This window comes from Myxocyprinus asiaticus, chromosome 13, assembly GCF_019703515.2.
Source record: "Myxocyprinus asiaticus isolate MX2 ecotype Aquarium Trade chromosome 13, UBuf_Myxa_2, whole genome shotgun sequence".
Lineage (NCBI taxonomy): Eukaryota > Metazoa > Chordata > Actinopteri > Cypriniformes > Catostomidae > Myxocyprinus > Myxocyprinus asiaticus.
The window spans coordinates 27,785,504-27,800,894 of NC_059356.1; the positions used below are offsets into that span (position 1 = coordinate 27,785,504).

General features: G+C 39.4%; 1 protein-coding gene across 1 annotated transcript in view; it reads left to right on the forward strand.

Moving 5' to 3' along the window:
* The first annotated feature begins 2,176 nt into the window (after nt 1-2,176).
* The window catches only part of rarab (retinoic acid receptor, alpha b), a 225,960-nt gene continuing 212,745 nt past the window's right edge, over nt 2,177-15,391 (forward strand). The window contains exon 1 of the mRNA XM_051713256.1: nt 2,177-2,360. The gene's annotated coding sequence lies outside the window, so the exon portion shown is untranslated. The remainder of the gene's footprint in view (nt 2,361-15,391) is intronic.

The following is a 15,391-nucleotide window of genomic DNA, read 5'->3' on the forward strand; positions in this document are numbered from 1 at the left end:
TGTTGCTGTGTCCGGTGCGCACTTTACGCATCTATTTGAATCGCATGCAGAGCTTTAGGATCTCTGAGCAGCTCTTTGTCTGCCTTGGTGCACAGCAGAAAGGAAGCACTGTCTCCAAGCAGAGGATCGCCCACTAGCTCATTGATGCCATAGCTATGGCACATCACGCCCAGGACGTGCCGCCCCCGGTAGGGCTATGAGCCCATTCTACCAGGGGTGTAGCGGCCTCCTGGGCCCTGGCCAGGGGTGCCTCTCTAACAGACATTTACAGAGTAGCGGGCTGGGCAACACCCAACACCTTTGCAAGGTTCTACAACCTCCAGGTGGAACCGGTTTCGTCCCAGGTAGTGGCACACAATACAAGCGGATAAGCCCGGGATATCTGGCTGGGTGTATCGCTTGCACATAGTGCCTTCCACCTCTTTTGAGCTGAAGACGTGTGCCATTAATTCCCAGTAGTGTTCACAAACTATGTTCCCTGGTTGACTTCCTCTGAGCCCTGTGGCAGTCGAGTTTTCGGAGAGACTCACTGCCGGCCCAGTACACGTGCTAACTAAGAGCCCTGTTCTGGGGTAGGTGCGCCACATGTGGCAGTTACCTGTAAGGTAACCCCATGCGATGTATATCTTCCGCTAATTCGTTTACCTATTGGCAAACTGCATCTTCCTTGGGCAGAGCCCCTCTGCCCCAGTCTCCATGTTTGTAGTAACTCCTCCCCCGTTGGGTAGGATCTACCTTGAGACTCTCCACATGGTCATCAAGACCATGTGACGTGTTTTTTCCACTTAAATATCCCCCCTCTCTTTGGGCGAGGTATGGTCTCCACAGTGTCCTCCCCTTGGGAGGGACACCCCCCGACTAGACCTGATGGCCCAGTCGGATAATCCCCCTTCTTTTTTAGGGAGTGGAAAAAAGAAGGGGAAAAGAGGCCACGACTGGGTTAGCCTGTCTCTATCTCTTGGGTAGTCGACACTCATAACTATATTGGGGGAGGTTACGTGTCGGCCTGGTGCGCTGGCTACGAGGCACACAGTGGTCTGCCCGTCACACAACGCCAGTTCACATAACACAGTTCAGCCAGTTGTGGTGTTTCGTATAGGGACCCCTAGTGTCACTACATTGACACAACGTCAAGTGAATGACAGATAGGGAACGTCCTGGTCACTCGCATAACCTCTGTTCCCTGATGGAGGGAACGAGACAGTGTGTCCCTCCTGCCACAACACTGAACTACCCGCTGAAATGGCCGGACCTTGTCTCGGCTCCTCAGCATAAAACCTGAATGAGTGGTTGCATACCAGCTAATTTTCGCCAATTTTCATTGGCCTTTTATCAAAGACCAGAGGTATCTCGGGCTCCCAAGAGTGACCCCTAGTGTCACTACATCGACACAATGTCTCGTTCCCACCATCAGGGAACGGAGATAACGCAAGTAACCAGGACGTTTTATAATGGCTTTCATAGCATACTATTGAAAGACTAGATCTGGGACAAAGCTAAAATCTATACATTAAAGCATTTGAAAAGTAACAAAATAAATTTTGAAGTCATGATAAAAAGTTTCCAAGTTAGTATTAATGTGACCTTCATTACAAAAAGAAAAAAAAAGTTTTAACATTCTTCTCTGTTGCACCCTGCTGAAATGACCCTGTTCAAGATGAATTTCTATGCTGGTCCAGGCTATTTTATTCTGATTTGTGTTGGTTTAGTGCTGGCCTAGCTGGAGGTAAATGCAAAAACTCTTGGTCAACCAGCATGGTCTATTGATGAAGCTGGTTAACCAAGTCAGGCTTGCTGGTTAAGCTAGTTAAGAAGCCAAGTAGAAACACAAGTACACCAGTATCCCATGCTTGGGACCATCATCCAAAACACAACATATGCTGGTGACCAGCAATGCTTGTCTTTTTTATACTATAGAGAGGTAAATAAAAAATCAAAACATGGTTCAGTTCTATCTATTTTTTGTGGCCATCTGATCTTTAGTGAGCATGTCTGTGCCCCATGAGTAACTGAAGTGCCCTGAGGTGGCCCTGGTTTCACTTCTCATTTAAGAGGGTGTTGATGTTAGTGCTTGGGCACCAAATAAACAACAGCAAGAGGAACAGGAAATCCTTGGTGAGGAGCATTGCGTGAGAATGAGAAGTGGGTTGAGGTTTTGAACGTATGTGTGTCTGTGTGATAGTGTGCACTCGTGGGTGAATGACATGCACTGGGCCATTCTCTTCATTCGAAGGTGTTGAATGCTTTTTATAGGTAGTGAAAGGAAGGTTTTGGTATGCAGAAGCGGTCTGCCTGTAACTTATGGATATTTAAAACTTAATGAAGATTTGTCACTCAATGCCGTGTCACTCACTCTTAAGGTAAGAAGAAATCAACTTTGATTTTATTGAAATCAAATGAATATTACAGTAGCGGCTGTGCTGCTTGTAGCTGGTGCTCTATAAGAAAATAAAACGTGCATAGTGCTACAGCTACCTCTTGCACAGAGACATTTGCAGGCCCTGTGGAGGAGAGGATGTGTGTTTTATGAAGGGCTCTTGCTCGTGAGGGTCGAGTGCCCAATGTCTGCTCACTGTAATGTGAAGCGACAGCTACCCTTCACACGCCAGTGGGCTCCATGTCCTAAAATGGACAGAGGAGGACTCTTTCAGGAACAAACCCCCCCCTCCCCCCCAAAAAAACAGGATAGAAATAGGAGTATGTAAGAACATCTTTTTGATTAAAGGGAGTGTGAGAGACAGGAAATGCTAATTAATTTATTGTATAATTCAATTTTATTTTTTATTTTTTTTTCAGTTTTTAGCATTTTGGACCGAAATAACAGATTTATAAGATATCAGCGAAATATTTATCTGTCTTTGAATGAAAAAGGCATCACATATGAAAAAATTGATCAGTTTGTGGTATGCTGCTGTTTTAATTTGTGATACCTACAACATACAACCCCAGAAAGCACATATGAAGTTAAGTGGACTGACTTCATATACAGGTAAGAGGGAAAGAGAGTGAAAGGAGAGTTGGAGAGCAAAACATATACACAGAATTTACCCAACTTCATCCACCCCTTATTATCATGTGACCTATATATTGAACTTAGTGTTTATTTATGTATAAGCGATACACAAAATTTACCCCATCTTCATCCACCCTCTTAGTTTTATGTGACCTACATAGTGAACTTGGTGTTTATTTGTGTAGAAGTGGGACGAAAGTATTGTTATGTCCTTAAATAGTTGAACTGTATAGCTATTCCACGATACATTGATGGAATCACATGGCAGTACTATGTTACTTTAAAATATATCATGGTATTTACATGGTACTCAAGCTTTAAGGTACCTCTGGGCCCATGGGCTCGCTGGTCCCTTCCATTTGTTGGGGGGGGGGGTGGACTGCTGTGCATTGAACAAGCACTACACAGATGCCTTTAACGGTTTCGTACTGTCACCATTTCAACAACTGCGTCTCCCGTGGACATGGATAGGGGAAAATGGGCCACATGGCCACGAGCTGAGCCCCATGGGAGTTGTAGGACCCCTGGGCTTCAGCCCGTATAAGCCCGTGCATTAAGGCGCCCCTGAGTGCACCGTATTGTCATGTCATCATAGTTGTCATTTATTTGCTGTGTATTTGTGAAAACAGTCTTTTAACTGGGGTGCCATCGATCTAAATTTTGGCCGATTTTCATCTTAAATCCATGATCAGCAATCGTGCCTAGATTCAGCGCCTAGACAAACATGAGTACATTTACACATTAATGAGCATTAGAACAAGACAAGGGTATACAGTAAAAAAAAAAAAAAAAAAAACGTATATTCCGAGTAAATATTATACAGAGTATTTGCGATGATAATGATCACATTGCTTTCATGTACTTTATATAATCTACATGTATGATATAAGATCCATTTAAAAATGTTCAAATAAAGAAATGTTTCCATCCTAGAGTCCGATTACAGAAATGAACTGGTTAAAATGTTGTAAACATAGGGTTATATCCTCGTGGTTTGAGTATGATGACTGAAGCGTCCACTCGCGAGTCGCGACCGAATGCAATGTAAATAAAACATAGAGATGAAACTGTCCCAGTGTCTACAACTGTATTATATTCACAAACGGCAGAAGAGCATGCTCAATAGTGAAAACAATGACATTAAAAAGCTTTTTTTTTATCATATCGGCCAATCTTAGTGTTAAAAAATCAGTGATCGTTATCGGCCTCAAATTTCCTGATCAGTGCACCACTATTTTTAACTTTAAGGTTTTACACTCATACACATTAACACATGAGGACATATGCATGAACACCAAAGGCCATATAAAATGGGCAAAAACAATGATCTTTTTATGCACTGTAATTGAGGCAGTCCAAGGCCCTGCTCCTTCTCTAAGGTTCAGTGTTTTGATCAATAATTAATTAAAAAAGGGATCAGCATATTATCCTTGTCACACTCGAACTTTCAAAGAAGACAAGCATTAAAAACAAGAACATCTCACCAGTGTCTAGAATGCATATTGACACGTTTGTAAAGCACGAAAGAGTGTGTAGTAGTTAATACTGTATGTGAAGAAATCTTTAAGTTGGAAACTGGAAGTAGGTATAAGGCACCATGCACGGGGGTAAATGAAATGTTTGCAGTGGCTATTGGCAGCCATGTTGAGTCAATTTCCTAAACTTGCTCTCTTTTAACAAGCAGTCATTTCCACCTAATTAGTGCTCCGGATTTTAATTGCAGTTTACAGAGTTGTTCAGTTTTATTGAGCTTGTGAATGTGCCTGTGCTCATGCAGAGAGGCCTTGTTACCCACCAATTTGCGCAGGCAACTGTTACAGTTTTGCCTTTTGTGGTTGCTGTTCTGATTTTGAGCATGTTTTTGCATAATATCCACAGAATTAACACCTCAATAGGCTACTATATTTCCTCCTCTTCCTCAGTTATTTAATGCCTGAAATATTAAAGTTTATAAGAGATTCTAGTCCCAGATTGATGAATGAATGAATGAATGATAATGAATGATACATTTATATAGCACTTTTTCTGACACTAAACTCAAAGCGCTTTACATAGTGAACAGGGGACTCTCCTTAACCACCACCAGTGTGCAGCATCCACCTGGATGATGAGACGGCAGCCATAGTGTGCCAGTACGCTCACCACACACCAGCTGATTGGTTCAGAGGAGAGAGTAGAGTGAAAGAACCAATTAATGAATGGGGATTTTCAAAAGAGGCCATGATTGATAAGGGTCAATGAGGGGGATTTAGCCAGGACACCAGGGTTCAACCCCTACTCTTTACAAGAAGTGCCCTGGGATTTTTGATAACCACAGAGAGTTAGGACCTCGGTTTAACATCTCATCTGAAGGACGGAATCTCACAATGTGATCTCACAAGAAAACAGTAGGTTGACTTTTCTTTAGCTAAAGTCGGTCTGTGCTTTCCAAAATGCAAAACACTGCCCCCAGTGGCCAAAGCTGTAAGTGTTACTGGGCGCAAGTGGGACTCTCGGAAACCAGCCTGATCTCACAGTGAAATCGGAAAGAGTAGGTCAACTTTTCAATAACAAAAATCAGTATATGCTTACTGAAATGTAAAACACTCCCCCCAGTGGCCAAAGCAGTAAGTGCTGTAGGGCGTATAGGCACTTGTGAGCTCCATTTATGTCCAGGAGAGGTCGCCAAAAGCTAGTTGTGAAGCAAGTTCTTTTCAGCTGTACAGGATGTAATACAGTTCATATTTTATGAACTATATCCCCCAGCCCAAACCTAAACCTAACCAATAGTGTAGTAAAAATGAAATGTTACTGGGAAAAGTGCAACCTCCGAATCACACTATTCACTGATTAAACTTCCTGGTTTCAATGGCCAATTGGCAATGCACTGCCGGTTAAGTCACGTGGGAAGATAAACATTCTGAAACCGATGCAAAAATGTCTGGTGGGAAATGCCGCATGTCAGTGAGTCGGCATACTTTCGCTGATCCTAGAGGTACCAGAACTTTTGGAAACAACATGCTGACTTTCAGTGTGATCATGTCTCTCTCGTCCATATGGTGAAGGTGTATCAGAACCAGCATTTCCATCAGTTAGGCTTTATAAAAAGGTAGAGGTACATTTTCAGAAAGGAATAGACTAGAATAGAAAAGAAAAGAAGGCAACTGATAATTCCCATATGCAGAGAGAAGAAGCTTGTTTTGTTGATTGTTGACAAAAAGCCAGAATCAGACCAAATAAATATGAATCAGGTCAGTAACAACAGGGCACTGTTTAAACTATGTCTTGGGCAACTTTTTCATAGTGAATGTGGGTCAGTGGATGTACAAAGAGCACATGAAGAAGACAAGTTAGGAAGTGGTAGGTGAGGTGAATAATTTATTTGTCTATCTTCCATGTGTGCCCTGTCTGTACTTTCATCACCCTCATTATCCCTGTCATCACACAGCTCTGTCCTCTCTATCGGCTCATGGTGCCATTCACTCACTGACTCTGAGCAGTACTGTGCCTAATGGGAATATATTTCAACAGATTAGTTAACCTGAGAAGAGAGGATGGATTGAGTACTTTGTGCCCATTAAATGATACATTACCTACTGTTGCCTTGCTGGAAACATTGAGAAATATATAGTAGGCAGAGGCTATTTGAAAGTGCAAAATGCACAAAAAAAAAAAAAAAAAAAAAAGCATCTTCTTTGCACTAAGTGCAAACAGTGTCAGATGCTATTTGCACCCGCATTAATTAATAACCTAATTATACTAATTAAATACTAAAATACAGTATAGCGGAATCAGTGCAGCATGTTTATTGTGTTGACTGAGAGTCCCACAGACACCCTACACCAAACCTCTACTCCTAAACCTAAATCTAAACTTCCCTTACAAAAATGCCCATGGTTTTACTACAGTAACCATAATAACCACAAAATTAAACATGGTTACTATATTAACACGAAATAACTGTAGTAACATCATGGTTAATTGCAATAAAACTATTGCTTACTTCAAAATACATGGTGATTACAATATTACTATAATAAAATTATGGTTAATTTTATCCAGATCAAACCTTTCTCTAAACTCTCTGGCAAGTTCAAGTGAGATGTTAAGCGAGTGATGTGGAAGTTGTCCTAAACAAACTCAATATCAGCTCACTTTTGTAAGGCAGTACAAAAAAATAAAATAAAATAAAAAATGACAAGAAACATTACAAGAAGCGTTTGGAAAAAATTATACAACTGCACCTCACATTTTATGCAGGATCATTGTTTTAGAATGTCTTTGGGATTAGAAACTGGGCAATTAACTTCTTGGTAGCCTGTGAACTCGATGACATGAGTTAAATAAAACACTTTTCTTCCACAATCTTCTCACAAGTTTGAATTTAGAGGTACACTGGGGTGAAAAGGCAAACCAAAGAGCCAACTTTAATAGGGCTAAACGCAATAATAAAATAAACACAGGAGCACATATCGATAACCATGATTATTTGAGAACAAAACAAGTATCTGGGGTGCCATCTGCACAGAATTAAAAGTCTGCAAACAAATTAAGATCCAAGCTGGGACTCGTGACTGTTCCTTTGGCCTTTAATCCTCTCAGTCTATCAGGTAACAATCCTTCCTTATATGTGGCAATAGTCAAGAATGCTGTTAATGGTCTAAGCCGTCTGACCTTGTATGATGTGGGAGCAGAAGGATAAACTTCAGAGCACTGCAAAGTACAGACTAGAGCTGGAAAATGTGGACATTTGGAGGGGTTCACATGAGGTAGGGAAACTGGAACATGTAAGTTTTACCAGGTTGATTGTCTAGTTCAAGTGGAATCTGCCATCATTTACTGATTGTTATTTTTGGGAGAACTTATATTTTAACAGAAAAAATGGTGGAAAGGTTGGCTTTGGATGGACTCCACACATACAATTTACTCATAATCATATTTGATGTATAAATATTAAATAATTTAACAATTAAAAATAATTATATATAACTATTTCTACAAATATAATGTATTTGGTTTATATTTGGCATATAGACAGTCTTCGTGGCTCCCAAGGTTCTCTTCCTCATCTAAAAAAAAAAAAAACACAGGTGCGGCCACACTACACATTTTGTTCCATTCCCTTCAATTCATACATATACGAATGTGGGACAGTGAGAGAAGGGAAGAAGTTTTGTCTTTCGCTGCATACCAAAGTTCAAGTCTGGTAAACTCTGACCTGCTAATTTTGTTGTTTAAAAGATGTTTGATCAATAGAGGATCTGAACATCACAGACTGACCTCTTGGCTCAACACAAAAAACAAAACAAAAAAAAGTTGCATGGTTTGCAGTGTTGCAGTAAAGTACACTGTTAAAAAATTTTTTGTAAGTTTACAGTACATTCCTGGATACTAGTTGCACGACTTTCACAGTATATTTAACAGTAGTATTTCTACTATTTGTGACTTCGGAGTGAACAAGGCAATGAAATTACTGTAATGTAGCAGTGCTGGACTGTATAATCACAATAATCAAATGTATATATTTTTTTAACCTGAAATGTTTGCTAATCGTCACCATTTTTGAGTTTTGTTAGCTTTGTGTTGATATCTGTGCGTGGTTAAAAACTCTTCTTAAAGTGTATGTGCAATAACAGATCAATCATATCACAGCATGGCATTGCAAGCAACACTGCCTCATTGTTTAATTACAGCTATGTATTTTTACTTACAAATGTACCATATAAAGTAGACTATACATCTTGATTGAACTATTTATTTTCCCTGTAGCACAGTGCAAAGAATAATGTCTATTAAACACAGTTGCATCAGGCTGGAGAAAATGTACTAACTTCAAATAAGTCAAAGTTCTCATCCAAAGGGAACACTAAACACCATAATGGTGACTTAAAATGAAACACTATTATCCCACAATGCAGTGTGATATTGTTGTGTGATATTTTTTTTACAGTAATTTGTCGTGTTGTGACAGAAAATGACCTAGCCTACATTGATTTAACAGTACAATCCTGAAAGCAGTATTTTATTGAAAGAAATTACTGTTAAATCTTGTAAAATCCTGCATATTTTTTACAGTGTAGATAATATATTTGAAAATTTTGGAATGTATTATTATTATTATTATTATTTGTGATTTATTATTTATTTAAAAAATGGTAACGCTTTACAATAAGGTTCCATTCGTTAAATAGTTAATACATTAGGTATCATGTACAAACAATTAACAATATATATTTAACAGCATTTATTAATCTTTGTAAATGTTAAAATAAAATACAATTGTGCATTGTTTGTTCGTGTTAGTTCATAGTGCATTAAAGGGATTGTCCAAAATGAAAATTCTCTCATTATTTAGACACCCTCATGATATCCCAGGTGTGTATGAGTTTCTTTTTTCAGCTGAACACATTTGAGGAAAATTAGAAAAATATCTTAGCTCAGTAAGTCCTTGCAAGTGGATAGTGATTTCACTTTTGAAGCTCCAAAAATCTCAGACAGTCAGCATAAATGTCATCGAGACGACTCCAGCAGTTAAATCTTCTAAAGTGAAACGATCACGAAAAAGATAAATATTGAAGTACTTTTTAACTGTAATCCAATGCTTCCGTTAGGCTTCATGAGAGGGTGGAGTTCAAGTGGTCTCTGGTGTGGTGTATTCGCATTGCCATGATACAGACATAATCTTACTTTCTCCACTTGGTTGAGACATCCAGTATAAGCACACAAACGCACCATAGACCTTTTTCACAGACTGTGATGACGCATTTCCGCCTTATTTAGCAGCATAAATCTAAAAACAAAATCATAATATACATTTTTTAAATATTGAGTGTAAATTTATAACATTATGCTTTATGTTATATTACCCTTATATTAGTAAAAAAATAAATAAAAAAATTTACCACAGCTGCTGAGAGAGTGACAGTAAATTTGTCATCTCCCATTTTACGGTCTTAATCCACCGCTTTCAATTTGTTTTTTTTTGTTTTTTTTTCTCTTCTGGAAAGTCATTAAAACATAAGAGTGGATTTTTTCTGCAAATGGGTTGGTGAAAATAATATTTGCTGTGATCTCCCATTCACTCCCATTCATCGCTGTTGAAGTTTACCCTGCAAACGTTTACTTCCGTGTTTCAAAACCCGGAGTGTGAAAAAGGTCTGATATATTCAGATCTAAACCAAAACCAACCAAGCTACTGTACATTGTTCCTCGATCTCACTTTTAAACAGCGCTGGTCTTCCATGTGTGTTGCACGTGCCTCAGTTCTTGTGTGTTTCAAATGTCAGTGCTATTGCGTCACATGTGCGTACCACTCCTGACCAAAAGCATGATTAAGAGTTTAAAAAGTACTTAAATATTTATCTTTTTCGCACCAAAAAGGGATGTATCGCTTTAGAAGAAAATAATTTAACCGCTGGAGTCGTATCTATGACGTTTATCCTGACTGTCTGTTATTTTTGGAGTTTCAAAAGTCAAATCACCATCCACTTGCATTTTAAGGACCTACTGAGCTAAGATATTTTTCAAATTTTCTTCAAATGTGTTCTGCTGAAGAAAGAAAGTCATACACACCTGGGATATCATGAGGGTGAGTAAATAATGAGAGAATTTTCATTTTTGGCTGAACTATCCCTTTAACTAGTGTTAACAAATGTAACTTTTGATTTAAAAAATGTATTAGTATATGTTGAAATTAACATTAACTAAGATTAATAATTACTGTAAAAGTATTGTTCATTGTTAGTTCATGTTAACTAATGTTAACAAATTGAACCTTTTTGTAGTGTTGTCAAAAAAACTATACTGTGACATCATATCCGAGACTATTTAGCAGAGACTATTTTTACGATTCCAATTTTATACAATTTTATTGCTGATTTGAAATACAGTATGTTCTTTGATCTTAATCTTGACCAACCGTTATTTTTTATTTTTTTAATTTCTCCCAATTTGGAATGCCCAATTCCCACTACTTGGTAGGTCCTTGTGGTGGTGTGGTTACTCACCTCAATTCGGGTGGTGGAGGACAAGTCTCAGTTGGCTCGTCGTGCATGACACCGCGGAGACTCCGCATGTGGAGGCTTATGCTACTCTCCGCGATCCACGCACAACTTACCACATGCCCCATTGAGAGCGAGAACCACTAATTGCGACCACGAGGAGGTTACCCCATGTGACCACACCCTCCCTAGCAACCAGGCCAATTTGGTTGCTTAGGAGTCCTGGTTGGAGTCACTCAGCACACCCTGGATTCGAACTCGTGACTCCAGGGGTGGTAGTCAGCGTCAATACTCGCTGAGCTACCCAGGCCCCCACTTAACCAGCCGTTTTTGAGATTTTGGTCTTTCCCTATTCAAGTAGATAGGAGCTGCACTGGCATGACTGGAAATAGCCTCCCGAGAGCATTCCAAAGATGGCCAACAGTGGACTGACTTGCTAGAAAGACTTTGATAATTTTAGTAATTTTGCATGCTCAAAGTCAAGTGTGACCACACCTTTAGGGAGTTTTTCCTTACCACAGTCACCTTTGGCTTGCTCACTGTCGTATTAAGGTTCTATTTTCTGTAAAGTTGTTTGAAACAATATGTATTTTGAAAAGCACAGTGACTGTACAGCACACAAAAGAGTAATTCTACTTGTCCTGTCTTATGGTAGTACCTCTGACCTACATTCTATCTTTTTTTTCTTTACTCTTTCCCTACTCACTTAGTTCTGTCTATTGTTATCAGTCTGCCTAATGGGTTTCATTCCAGGGCTTTGTTCTGGCAGGCGAATGAGTACAGAAGAGAGAGGGGGTGGAGGATTGGCAAGAGCAAGGGCACTCGAGTTCATTTCTTTAAAGGATATCAGTCATTTCGATATGATCGCCCACCCAAGCGCTTGATTCACAAACATGAGACTTCCTCTCTCAGAACCAAAGGCACCAATGATTGTAGCTACTTGAGTTCTAGTAGTCACACATTAAAAGTGTTGATACTCCAATTAAACAACTGTAGACATGTTTGAAAGCTAATAAAAGGCATAAATATTGAATAATTATTGTCATAAAATCAATAACAACAATGTGCTTCTACATGAACTGCTAAGTATTAAGATGACTGAATGTGCATTTGTAAAGATGAGTGTCAAGTCAGATTATTGATATGGCATGATTCTCAGAGAGATGTCAAAGACTTCAAACAGACAGTTATGACATACTATAAAGAAGTATAATATTTTTGCACATACCGCATTTGTACAAATGTTTGGGCAATGTCTAAAATGAACACATATTGTGGATGGCGGGAAACCTTTAAAACATGCACAGTGATGCCACTGATTCTTTCTCATTTGCATATATCTCCCACGGCTGGCAAGGAAAACAATGGAGACTCCAAAGTGCAACACGACATCCCATAAACCTGCCTCCTCTGCCTATTGATGCTAAAGGGTTAACCACGTTCACTGCCCGCATCTGGGAGTCATTTAAAACATTCCACAAGGCTTACCACATGCTTTCAGACAGGCTAAACCCCATGAAGCAGATTTTGCTGTCCAGGGCTGCAGAAACAAGTTTTCAAAAAAGTGTATTTCAGAAAATTAAACTCTTGCTTGCCTGTGTCACACGACACTGGGTGAGAGTAGCAGAGAAGAAGAAAGTACACTTGCTTTTGGATATGTGACTGCCTGTCTTTGTGTAAGTAAATTGGATGAGTAGAAAAGCTGTGCTCTTTGAAGTGGTGGGATGCTAAACAACACTAGCTTTTTCCCACCCTCTGATAGGATCTTCACAGGCTTGTGTTCCCAGCTCATTTCCTCTGGTCAAGTCTTGTGACCCATCAAAACACAGAAGGGTTTTAGGTGCTCGATGTAGTTGGAACACAAAGGCCATACAAATTAAGTCCGAGCCTTGTGCAATTAAACAATGACAAAAATGACAAGCCCACTCAACCCAAGTAGTCTGAGGGCCCTGTATAATATACTGTATTCCAGGGCTGAGGCAGTGGATTGCAGACAACTTGATTTCATGATTCTTACATGTTAAAAATAACTCATCAGGGTCAGGGGCAAAAAGATCAACCGTAATCAGGCCAGACCTTCCATTATGGTGCAGAGCATTTCCTTGTGATACACTTGTCAATTGTACACTGTAAAAAGTGATCATCTATAAATTGTTACCTTGCTTTTCCTACCTGATCTAACCATTAATATTAGTTTTGTTGGTGTAACTTAATGTATTCAAGTTGGTTCAGTGATGTTAAATTATATATTTAAGTTAAATCAAACCAGTTAATTTATATGTTACCACAAGAAGTACTTTTCCCCCCAACGTATTCAAGGCTACTTTTAAGGAAATAGTTCACCCATAATCAGAATCAGAGTAAGAATCAGAATGAGCTTTATTGCCAAGTATGCTTACACATACAAGGAATTTTTCTTGGTGACAGAAGCTTCCAGTGCACAAACAATACAGTAACAAGACAGAGATAATAATAATTATTAAAAAAAAAAATAAAAAAAAGCCAATAGAAAATATATATATATATATAAATACACAATAAGACAATATATATATACACTATATTGCCAAAAGTATTCGCTCACCCATCCAAATAACTGAATTCAGGTGTTCCAATCACTTCCATGGCCACAGGTGTATAAAATGAAGCACCTAGGCATGCAGACTGCTTCTACAAACATTTGTGAAAGAATGGGCCGCTCTCAGGAGCTCAGTGAATTCCAGCGTGGTACTGTGATAGGATGCCACCTGTGCAACAAGCCCAGTCGTGAAATTTCCTCGCTACTAAATATTCCACAGTCAACTGTCAGTGGTATTATAACAAAGTGGAAGCAATTGGGAATGACAGCAACTCAGCCACGAAGTGGTAGGCCACGTAAAATGACAAGAGTATGCTGAGGTGCATAGTGCGCAGAGGTCGCCAACTTTCTGCAGAGTCAATCGCTACAGACCTCCAAAGTTCATGTGGCCTTCAGATTAGCTCAAGAACAGTGCGTAGAGAGCTTCATGGAATGGGTTTCCATGGCCGAGCAGCTGCATCCAAGCCATACATCACCAAGTGCAATGCAAAGCGTCGGATGCAGTGGTGTAAAGCACGCCGCCACTGGACTCTAGAGCAGTGGAGACGCGTTCTCTGGAGTGACAAATCACGCTTCTCCATCTGGCAATCTGATGGACGAGTCTGGGTTTGGCGGTTGCCAGGAGAACGGTACTTGTCTGACTGCATTGTGCCAACTGTGAAGTTTGGTGGAGGGGGGATTATGGTGTGGGGTTGTTTTTCAGGAGCTGGGCTTGGCCCCTTAGTTCCAGTGAAAGGAACTCTGAATGCTTCAGCATACCAAGAGATTTTGGACAATTCCATGCTCCCAACTTTGTGGGAACAGTTTGGGGATGACCCCTTCCTGTTCCAACATGACTGCGGACCAGTGCACAAAGCAAGGTCCATAAAGACATGGATGAGCGAGTTTGGTGTGGAAGAACTTGACTGGCCTGCACAGAGTCCTGACCTCAACCCGATAGAGCACCTTTGGGATGAATTAGAGCTAAGACTGCGAGCCAGGCCTTCTCGTCCAACATCAGTGTCTGACCTCACAAATGCGCTTCTGGAAGAATGGTCAAAAAGTCCCATAAACACACTCCTAAACCTTGTGGAAAGCCTTCCCAGAAGAGTTGAAGCTGTTATAGCAGTAAAGGGTGGGCCGACGTCATATTAAACCCTATGGATTAAGAATGGGATGTCACTTAAGTTCATATGCGTCTAAAGGCAGATGAGCGAATACTTTTGGCAATATAGTGTATATATATATATATATATATATATATATATATATATATATATATATATATATATATGTGTGTGTGTGTGTGTATGTACAAATACAAATCTGTTATATACACTGCAAGGGAATGTAATGCAGAAGAGGAAGCATATGTTAAATAAATATAATTGACTAAGTTGTGTATTGCACATAATTATTGCACAATGGCGCAGTTTTAACTGTTCATGAGATGGATAGCCTGAGGGGAAAAAACTGTTAAATGAAAACATTGACATTTGCAAATATAATAATATTTGAATTTTTATATATTTACTCACACTGATATAGTTTCAAACGCATTATATATTTTTTATGCGAAACACACACACACAAATAAAGCTTTTTTACAGGTTTTTTTATACAACGAGCTCAATGGCATCACAGCTCTCAATCCCCCAAACAATTACCATATACAGGTGCATCTCAATAAATTAGAATGTCGTGGAAAAGTTCATTTATTTCAGTAATTCAGCTCAAATTGTGAAACTTGTGTATTAAATAAATTCAATGCACACAGACTGAAGTAGTTTAAGTCTTTTATTCTTTTAATTGTGATGATTTTGGCTCACATTTAACAAAAAC